General features: G+C 51.6%; 1 long non-coding RNA gene across 1 annotated transcript; it reads right to left on the minus strand.

The window, feature by feature from the left end:
• Nucleotides 1-3,270: 3,270 nt before the first annotated feature.
• LOC123582696 lies at nt 3,271-4,684 on the minus strand. The gene is made up of 2 exons (XR_006704518.1): nt 4,640-4,684; nt 3,271-3,503 (listed from the first exon to the last, which is right to left on the minus strand). It is a non-coding gene; the product is annotated as an uncharacterized LOC123582696 (long non-coding RNA).
• Between the last annotated feature and the right edge of the window lie 6,463 nt (nt 4,685-11,147).

Consider the following 11,147-nt stretch of genomic DNA (forward strand, 5'->3'; position numbering starts at 1 on the left):
GTGTAAGCAGAGTATGGAGAGCATAGAGGAAGCAAGATTATCTGTATTTGGTAATTATTGAAAGTGAGTGATGGGATTGTTTTTTTCTTTACCTCCATATAGATAGAAACTTTCCATAAAAAGGAGGTAAAAATACTCATTTAGATGGATGTTCGTGGGTTTATATATGTATACAGCGGTTTTCCACCCCCATCTGTGGTTTCACTTCCTGTGGTTTTAGGTACCTGTCGTCAGTCATAGTCTGGAAGCAGATGATCCTGCCATATGTCAGAAGGTCACAAGCAGCCTAATGCTACGTCGCAGTGCCTACGTCAATCACCTCACTTCATGTCATTATGTAGGCATTTTATCATTTCATATCATCACAAGAAGGGTGAGTATAGTACAAAAGGCTATTCTGAGAGACAGGGAGACCACATTCACAGCAACTTTTTTAAAATTACAGTTGACACACAATGTTACATTAGATTCAGGTGTACAACGTGGTAAATCCACAACTGTATATTATGCTATGCCCCCCGGCAAGTGTAGCTGCCACATGTCACCATACAACACGATCACAGTGTCATTGACTGTATTCGTTATGCTGTACCTTTCCTCCCCATGACTTTCACATTCCCCAACCAGAAGCTTGTATCTCCCACTCTCCTGGGCCCATTTTGCTCATGCCCCCAACCCAACCCATCTGGCAACTGCCAGCTGTTTTCTGTATTTCTGGGCCTGTTTCTGCTTTCTTTGTTTGGTTTCTCACATTCCACACACAAGTGAAGTCATATAGTTTTGTCTTCCTCTGACTTATTTTGCTTATTATAATGCCTTCTAGGTCCATCATGTTGTTACAAATGGGATTATCTCATCCTTCTTATGGCTAATATTCCATTGTGTGTATGTATGCGTATATATCACATTTATATGACATATATATCATGTATATTTATCCATTCATCTATCAATGTACACTTACGTTGCTTCCATATCTTAGCTATTGTAAGATTGTGTTTTATTTATTTATTTATTTTTTTGAATGTTTATTTATTTTTGAGACAGAGAAAGACAGAGCATGAATGGGGGGAGGATCAGAGAGAGAGGGAGACACAGAATCTGAAGCAGGCTCCAGGCTGTGAGCTGTCAGCACAGAGCCTGACGCAGGGCTCGAACTCATGGACCGTGAGATCATGACCTGAGCTGAAGTCAGACACTTAACCGACAGAGCCACCCAGGTGCCCCTTGGCTATTGTAAATAGTGCTGCAATAAACACATGGGTGCATATATCTTTTCAAATTAGTGTTTCCATTTTCTTTGGGTAAATAACCAGTAGTGGAATAAGGGGATCATATGATATCTCTATTTTTAAATCTTTGAGGAACCTCCACTCCACAATGGCTGCACCAATTTACATTCCCAAGAATGGTGGTGCATGAGGGTTCCTTTTTCTCCACATCCTCACCAACCCTTGTTATCTCTTGCTTTTTGATACTAGCCGTTCTGTTGTGAGGTGATATCTCATTGTGGTTTTGATTTACACTTCCCCAATGATTCATGATGTTAAATATCTTTAATTTTTTTTTATTTTAGAGAAAAAGAGTGCACAAGTGGGGGAGAGGGGCAGCAAGAGAGAGAGGGAGAGAGAGAATTGTAAACAGGCTGTACGTTCAGCACAGATCCCGACATGGGACTTAATCCCAAGACCCCAGGATCATGACCTGAGCTGAAATCAAGAGTGGGGTGCTCAATTGACTGAGACCTGAATATCTTTTCATGGGTCTATTGTTATCTGTATGGCTTCTTTGGAAAAATGTTTATTCAGGTCCCCTCCCTGTTTTTTATTTTTTATTTTTTATTTTTTAACGTTTATTTATTACTGAGAGACAGAGAGACACAAAGCATGAGCAGGAGAGGGGTAGAGAGAGGGAGAGACACAGAATCTGAAGCAGGCCCCAGGCTCCAAGCTGTCAGCACAGAGCCCGATGCGGGGCTCGAACTCACAAACTGTGAGATCGTGACCTGAGCTGAAGTCGGTGGCCCAACCAACTGAGCCACCCAGGTGCCCCACCTCCCTGTTTTTAAAAATTTAACTGGTTTTGCTTTTTGTTTTTGTGTTTTTTGGTTTTAAGTTGTAGAAGGTTTGTATATATTTTAGACATTAACTCCTTTTTAGATATATCATTGACAAATATCTTCTCCTGTTCAGTAACTTGCCTTTTTGTTTTGTTAATGGTTTCCTTCACTGTGCAAGGTTTTCATTTTAGTCCCAATAGTTTATTTGTGCTTTTGTTTCCCTTGCCTGGGGAACCACATCTAGAAAAATGTTGCTAAGACCAATGTTTTGTGCTAAGACCAACACTCTTCCAAGAGTTTTATGTTTTAGGTCTCACATTTAGGTACTTATTTTATTTTTGTGTATGGTGTGAGAAAGAGGTCCAGTTTTCCCAGCACCTCTTATTAAAGAAACTGTCCTTTCTCTGTTGTATATTCTTACCATCTTTGTAAGAGATTAACTGGCCATAGAATTGTGGGTTTCTTTCTGGGCTCTTTATTCTGTTTCATTGATCTTTGTGTCCATTTTTGTGCCAGCACCATAGTACTTTGATTATTATAGCTTTGTAGTATATCTTACAATCTGGAATTGTGATACCTCTCACTTTGTTCTTTCTCAGGACTGCGTTAGCTATTCAAGGCCTTTTGTGGTTCTATACAAATGTTAGAATTATTTGTTCTAGCTCTGTGAAAAGTGCTATTGGTATTTTTCTAGGGATTACACTGAATCTGTAGATTGCTTTGGGTAGTATGGACACTTTAACTGTATTTGACTAATGTCTTTCCAATACATGAGCATGGACTATTTCCTACTTGTGTCATCCTCCATTTCTTTCATCAGTGTTTTATGGTTTTCGGAATATGGGTCTTTCCTCTCCTGGGTTAAGTTCATTCCCAGGTCTTTTATTCTTTTTGGTGTAATCATAAATTGTTTTCTTTTTTTTTTTTAATTTTTTTTAACATTTATTTATTTTTGAGACAGAGAGAGACAGAGCATGAATGGGGGAGGGTCAGAGAGAGGGAGACACAGAATCTGAAACAGGCTCCAGGCTCTGAGCCATCAGCACAGAGCCCGACGCGGGGCTCGAACTCACGGACCGTGAGATCATGACCTGAGCCGAAGTCAGCCGCTTAACCGACTGAGCCACCCAGGCGCCCCATAAATTGTTTTCTTAATTTCTTTTTCTGCTACTTCACTATTGGCGTATAGAAATGCAACCGATGTCTGTATATTAATTTTGTATCCTACAACTTTACTGAATGCATTTATTCTAATAGTTTTTTGATGGAGTCTTTAGGGTTTCCTATGTATAGCATCATGCCCTCTGCAGGCAGGTTTGGTGACCTCCTGGGTGACATCCAGGTGGGAAAAGGCCTTGATTCACAAAACTCCAACAGCTCCTGGGCCCACTGGGACACGAGAGAGATTTGGCAGCAGAGAGGGGATGGTCTTGGAACTTGTGACCTGGAAGGAAACAGAGACTCAGATGTAGTCCTACTTTAGGCTCCCCACCTACATAAGAGCCAACAGGCCCCATGAGGTGCCCCAGGAGCCCAGGACCTAGACAAAGATGGCAGCCAACACCAAGATGCCAGAGAGGGTGAGCAAGAAGGTCACCATATACGGGTTGACTACAGTCGGTGACATGTTCTTCTGTCCTTCATTCATACCCCTGAGGGGCCCCTGCCCCCCAAGGTTCTACCCCAGCCCCTCAAAGACCAGCCTGATATATGCACATACCTTCAGTCAGTCTTCACTCTCCATGTACCCACAACTTCTGACTAAAAGGGCCGGGGCAGGCCAGGGTATAAGAGGGTACCCTGGGAAATACTCCCCCGACTGTTAGGATATCTAAAACTTCCCCATTAGGGTTTGTCCTAGGGAGGGAGGATTATGCAGCCCTGTTCTCTTGAGTCACCTCCATTACCATAGGAGTCCTTGTAGGCGACCTGGGAGCAAAGCAGTGGGATGGACAGGGACAGAGCCTGAGAGTGAGCTGAGCCCCTCCCCTCTTTGGGCTTTGTTTTCTGGCCCTTTACAAAACAGGCTGTGTCAAGCCTCATGTGAGGCCTTGCGTGAAGATATAGTTCAGACAGTACACACCCTCGGTGGGGGCACAAGAGGAGAACCCTCATGCCTGGCATGACCTCTTTGGAGGTGATAGATAAACCTGCAACATGGAAGGAGAAAGGGTCCACCCAGGGAGGTGAGTCAGCCAGATGGCCGTCAGGCTGTACAGTCACCACCAGGGTCAGCAGGATGGTGGAGGGGTCTGGCCTGGGCCGGGAATACCCGCTCCCCCATACAGATGAGTGAGTCTTTCCTAAGCAGGTCTTTCCTGTGGGCAGGATGGGGCTTCAGGATCACTTCCCAGGGCCCGTGACCAGCAGCACACAGACCATTCTCGCAGCAACCCTAGTGCCATGCATCTTATTCCAGATGAATAAGAGGTTCAGAGAGACGGACGTGCAATCTGGCCTCAATCACTCCGCCTGTCACCACCTCTGGACTCCATTCCTGCCAACAACCGGGTGCTCATCAAGTACCTGTGAAACAGGTGCTATTGTCCCCATATAACATCTGAAGAAAGGGAGGCTTACGAGTTAAGTGACTTGTCTAAAGTCACAAAGTGTGGGGCGCCTGGGTGGCTCAGTCGGTTAAGGCGTCCAACTTCAGCTCAGGTCATGATCTCACGGTCTGTGAGTTCGAGCCCCGCATCGGGCTCTGTGCTGACAGCTCAGAGCCTGGAGCCTGCTTCAGATTCTGTCTCCCTCTCTCTCTGTCCCTCCTCCACTCACGCTCTGTCTCTATCAAAAAATGAATAAACATTAAAAAAAAATTAAAGTCACAAAGTAACAGGGCTGGGCTCAAACCCCAGCTGTGTGAATGACTCCAGAGCCTGCATTCTTGACCACCACATCCCCATGGCAGGGGTTTTACTAGGACCTGAACGTGGAAGGTAGGAATACTGCTTCTTCCTTCTGCCCACCCAGAGGACAGAGCATGCAGCCCCAGGTATTGGGAGATGGCAGTGGGGAAACCAGCCGACCAAGGCTCTCTTGGGCCAGTGGTTGCCCAGGCCCTGAAGATCAGGGAGGAGTGCTGAGGCTCACCTCCCTCCCACCCCTGACACTCACTGGGAACCTCAAGATGAAACCTGTAGCTCAGGGAGCCGGGAGGCAGGCAGGAATGGACACCTCACCTCCAACGAACCTTAAGTGGTGGAGGCAGGGACAGAGCTCTTGCCTGACCTTCCTCCCCTGTCTCCTGCTCCTGCAAGGTGCCCTGCATGGGAGAAGTGGTAGCTGCCCACTAGGCCATTGCTCAGATGGGGAAGGGTCTCTGGGAGCCACTGGAGCTAGGTCCCAGAAGGAGAGCATGACCTCTGGGTACCTCAAGCTGGCCCTAGGCCTACCAGGGTGGCCATGTCTCTTGTAAGGGCCTGGCAGACAACAGACATAATGTCTGAGTAGCTCTATAAGTTTCCTATTGAGGACAGTCAAGGGAATAGGAAAGACTGTTGCATTCAGCTGAGAGCCTGGTAGGCAAAGGAGAGGCCAGAAGCAGACAAAGGCCAGGTGGGCCCACACCTGGCCTTGGAGGAACAGCAGGGTGAGGAAAGACGGGGTGTCACTCACCAGCCACAGTGAGAGAGCTCAGGCCCGTGGCTGGTTGGTCAGCACCGTCAGCACCTGGGGACCATTCACCAGGCCTGGCTCTGCACTTGGGCTTCTGCCTGGAAGCACAGGGGCCCTGACACTGGCCTGAGGTAGGGAGGGTGGTAGGGGAGGCTCCTGTGGCCATATGCAGGAACCCACACATGACAAGGCGTCATGCCCAAAAGAGGCCACAGGGGCCAAGAACTTAAGCAGATGTCCTGGGACATCTTGTCCATTTAAGTCAGACCCTACCCCCACCCTCAGAATACAGCCTGCTTGAGCCTCTACAAATAGATGCCACTGCAGTGGGGAAGGGGCCAAGCCCAGCCTAGCACATCTGGCAATGCTGTGTTGAATCTGCCAGGATGAGTCATACAAGACAGAAGTAGCCGCAGGTCTGGTCCAGGGCCCAGGAGCTACAGGCTGAGTGTCCCTCCAGGGGCTGGAAGATGGCGGGGCAATGGCTTGAGGCTCCAGGGGGAAACTTCAGTGGCCAAAGCCTGTCTTGGTGTGGCAGCCATGGGGTGGCAATGCCCCGGGATCCTCCAGGGCTGGGAGAGGAGAATGCCCAGGGTCTGGGGGCCTGAGGACCTTTAGTGAGACAGACTCAAAGTCCTGGGCTTCTGGATCAAGACACAGAAAAAAGCACTCTGCCCAAGGCCAGGTTGTGGACCTGGGGGATGCCTTGTCTGGTCTAAGCCACTCAAGCTACTGCCCAGATGCCATCTGTGCTCAAGTGGAAGAAGAGGTGGCAGTGAAGGCAGAGCCCCAGCCCCCTATTCCCTCCTACCCTTTCCAGATATAAATGAAGGTGAAGTCTTTGCTGGACATGCCCACCCATCTTCTCTGTTGGCTGCAGAGGGGTGAGAAAGCTGTATCTGAGTAAGGAAGAGCCAAGGTCCCACTCTGCCCCTCACTGCGGGGTAAACCTTGGACAATTCCTCTTTTTTTTTTTTTTTTTTTTTTTTTTGGAGCCATGTGATTCACAGGGGAAGGGTCAGGTTCAGAGGTCCCACCCAGGAGCCCAGATGACAGCTTATGGAGATACCCTGTCCTCTCGATCTGTGATCTGCTCCCATCCCCTAAGCCTCTAGGAACAACACCCTCCCAACACCAGGGCTGTGGAAGGTGCAGGGACAGCACCTGCTTTTGGCTTGCTCAGCAGGTTCAGCCTTCATCATGGGCAGAGCGTTGATCTCAGGACCACCAAGGTGATGGGCAGCTTCTTGGGCTCCAGGTGCTCCAGGTACACCCTACAGGGCACAAAACTAGAAGGGTGTTAGGCCACCTTGTGCCAAGACCCAAGGCCTGTTTGGCTGTGGTGCCCCTGACAACCCCTGCTAGGCCAGCCTTCCCCTCTGTCTCACAGGGATGTCAGTACCGCCTTGGAAGTCAAATTGAGCAAGGGTAACCATAGCTCCCAGCCAGCCCCAGACCAAAGGAAACAGGGCATTGAGCTGTCCTGGAAGGAGAGGCCACGGCAGATGAGAGCCTGGCCCTGTGGGAATTACAGCTATCTGGGTCCTACTCTCCACTCTGAAATGTTACCCCCTAATATCCAACCCCTAACATGAACTCCCACCAAAAGCTCTGAAGTGAGGAGGTGTAGGGGTGGGGATGTCCTTTCAGGTAAAAGTTTTTGTGGGCAGGGAAGGTTTGAGCTGGGCCTCAGGGCAGTCAGAGGGGTAGGTAACAGGTCTGCCAAGGAATCCAGGAGGCACAAAGGTGTGGTGGGCATGTTCTAGAAGATAGTGAGCATTCTTCCATTCACCACTGGGGCTGAGTGAGGCCAGGCCCACGAGCTGGCACATGTTGGCTACCACAGGGCACGGATATGAGCTAGTGGGCACAAAATACCCCTAGGCCTCCACCCGACTCTGCACCCAGACCGACCTCTCGCTGCAGGGAGCGGACATGAACAGGGCACAGCTAGTGGGTATCAGTGGCAATGGAGGCCCAGGTCTCTCCCTAGCCTGGAAGGGGCTTGAGAGGCAGACAGGGCAGGGCCCTAACCCCAGGCTCAGAGCCTCATCCAGCCTCATGGAGCCAAGAAGACTTACTAGAAACAGACTCTTTTAGGAAGCTGGGTGTGAGGACAACATGTGCCTGAGCTAAGAGAAGGCTGGTAAGAGGGAGGCCTCTAAGCTTAGCACCCACTAGGCATGACCACCCAGAGAAGGGCTGGGGCCATGGGGTGGGGGGGACTTCCACCTCTCTGCTTCAGTTGGCCCTCTTTGTTGAGGAAAGCAGGGATAACCACATCTCACAAGGATCCCAGGGCAAAACAAAGCTGTCAGTCCCACAGGGAGGTGGAGGAGACATTCTAGGGAAAGAAAGACCAGGGGCAGTGTTGTGTGCTTGGGGCAGGGTAGGAGACGTGGAGAAAACTGCTTTCTTTGAGGGCCAAGGAAAAAGGAAGCTAAGCAGAGAGGAGCTCGCAGACATTGTGCCACAGCCCCTCTTCCACCCATCTCCAAACCAGGCTTCTCCCTTCTTGGTCAACAACTTGGATGGTACTATTCTCCTTACTGTCAATGCAACTTCCCAGCTGAGCTGGTGAACACAGACAGAGCCTGGATTCATCAGGAGTGGTGCATAGATGATGTGCATGGAAGTGGAGAGGAGCATGGGAGCCTTGGCAGGCAAGCCTGGGGCTTCAGACATGGTACCTGCCCTGGCCATGGCAGGCTGTACTGGAACCTGCCAGATGTGGCCTCCAACCCAAAGGTATCCGATTTCCAGGCCAGGATTGGAGCCAGACTCCTCTCCAGGGGCAAGGGACACAGTGGGATAGGACATAGGCCACCCAGACATCACTGGGACTTTGGGTCTGCTGGCCAGCTGGAAAAACAAACCTGGACGGGCTCTGCTTTGAAGGCAGGGCTGGGACTGGCTGATTCAGATCACCTCTGCGAGGGGGGCAGTCCCATCCTCTGGGGCAGACTTCTGAGCTGGGGTGGAGAAGAGAGGACCTGTAGCCCACGCCCCCCAACAGATCCCAAAGCCCCTCCCACCCAAGTGGGCACCATATAAAGGGGTGCAGAAACCCTCCCAGCTGGCTGTGGGTTCCTGAGGTAGTCTCTCCATGACCAGTGGCTGAATTGGGATAGCAACCCAGCAGCCAAGGTAGGAGAGCTGACAGGAACATGGCGGGAGTTGTGAGTGCTGGTTGCTTAGGACTGAGCCCCTCTGCCCAGGTGGCCTCAGAGACACTCCCACTACCCAGCTCAGCCCAGAGAGCCAAGGCCTGGTGCCAAGTAGCTTCTCTGGTTGAGAAGAATATGCTGGAGGTCATTAAACCTCTGCCCAGAGGCTTGAATATCCAGGCTGCGGAAGGACCATCAGTCAGAAAGGGGCCTGTGGTTCTGAGGCCTTTGTGTGGGTCTCGCAGCAGTCAGGAGCCTCGGTGGACACAGAGCCCCTGATGTGTGAGGAGGAAGGGGGCCTGGACTGTGTCAGGTCCATGGCACCAGACCCCCGAGAGGTCCCTGGGATGGAGCCCAGCACGAAAGTGTTACAGAAGCCGTGGGTACCTCCTCTGCAAGGGTGGGCCCAGCTGGAGGTATAGGGTCTACATGGCAGGGGCCACATGGCAAAAGGGCTACCTGCTGGGACTACGTGGAAAGCAAGTCTGGTGTACAGAGCATGGCATCAGCTGAGCCAGGAGAGGCCTCTTCACCAGTCCTGAGGAAAGCTGGGAGACCAGGCTGCCAGGAGGGGGATCTAAGCTAACTCCAGATGCAACAGCATTCACAGGTCCAGAAGGTGGCTCCAAGCTGACAACTGGAAAGGACCAGGCTACCAGAAGCTGGGGTCCTAGGATGCCCCTGAGTTGCAAGGCAGTGTTGGGGAAGTGCCAGGCAGATCTGGTAAGGACCAGTCCTTCAGTTGGACACCCTTGCCACCTGCTGACTTGGTGATGCCAAGGGTAGTAGGTTGGTAGTGGACAGGGCTGGGAACACCTAGTGTGTCCTCAGGGCCAGCAGGTGGCAAGTGGAGGGGTGGCAGTGAAGGCTGGAGAGGGCAACCCTGGCTCTCTCACACCAGGGACAGAGGAGGCAGGCAGGGCCCAAGTCTGTCAGGGGACCCAGGCCTCTCGGAGTAGGGGCTTTCTTCAGGATCTCTTGCCCACTCAGAGTGGATGCAAGCAAGCCCAAACCCAAGGGCACTTCAATGGAAGGGCAGAGGCTGACAGAAGCCTCTAGCTTCTGTGCTGAGCTGAAGCTTTGGCTCTTCTGACAGGATGCTTGGGTCTGGGAGGTTTATAGGGTCTGAGAAGCAGTTGCCAAGCTTGGAGTCCCAGGCTCTAAACTAGAGGCAGGAGTGGAGCCTTCTCTGGCCCCATCACCTCCATCTGAGAAGAGGTCTACAGAGGATTTGATCTGGTGGCTAGTGGAGAAAGAAGCAAGGGACCCCCTGCCAGTCATAGTAATCATAGGAGGGGCCTCTCAAGGTTCTCCCAAGGGAGCCAGCACCCTCTTCCCAGGAGCCCAGGCTTTCACTGCCTCAAGAAGACACAGAGCCTGGGAGTTGGGTCCCTCTGGGACAGAGGCAGGGGGTTTGGGATGGGAGTGTTAAATGGGATGGATCGCTCTACAGATGTAGGCACCTCTGAGGGGCAGCAGCTAGAACACCCAGGGTCAGGGTCCCCATGGAGGCAACAATGTCCCTGAAGAGCCCACCTCCCTGCCAGCCTCAGTCCAGGGGCTTGTCTTGCTAGAGATAGGAGGGGGTCTGCAGGATCTTCCCCTGACTTGGGGCACTAGGCTGGGCTGGGGGCTGAAGGAACTGCCTGGGAAGAGGTCTGGAGTGCACAGAGATCAGCCTGCAGCAGGGCTTGGTGCTCACTGGCTGGGATGTCCCTGTAGCCTTCCTCAGCTGCGGCTGGGCCTGAAGGGGCAGCGGGCCGGGCTAGGGGGTAGCCCATGGGCTGGAGACACTACTCTAGGAGGGGGACTGTGGGGTCAGAAGAGGCACATTCAGGCAGGAGGGTTGGGCCTTGCTCCATCTGCCCTGTGGGGGTTTAGGGAGACCCAGCCCTTTCACCCCAACCCCTTTAGTGAGAACAAGGCAGAGCAGGAAGCACCTGATTACCAAGGGAGGGGGGGGGGGGATTCTTCATAATCCCCTTGTCAGGCATAGCTCTGCTCTCTTCCTTCCAAAACACCGGCTCCGAGACAAAGCTGCCCCGTCACTTACCTTGAAGGTGGCAAAGCTAGTGGGTTGGGCTCCTCAGCCTTTTGTACTGGGTTAGAGCCCCAAGTGGGGCAGCCAGGAGGCAGGGCCTCACTCAAGCTGGAGGCTCACCTGAGTGCCATCTTCCTTTTATTAACTGAGGCCAGGGACGCACCTAGCGTCTTGCCTAGTGAGGCCACCCGAGTCAGAGAGAAGCCTAACCAAACAGGCCTGGGCTCAGCCATTGGGGCAAAGCAGAGCCAGGAGGGATCCT

The sequence above is a fragment of the Leopardus geoffroyi genome, chromosome B3 (genome assembly GCF_018350155.1).
Source record: "Leopardus geoffroyi isolate Oge1 chromosome B3, O.geoffroyi_Oge1_pat1.0, whole genome shotgun sequence".
Taxonomy (NCBI): Eukaryota; Metazoa; Chordata; class Mammalia; order Carnivora; family Felidae; genus Leopardus; species Leopardus geoffroyi.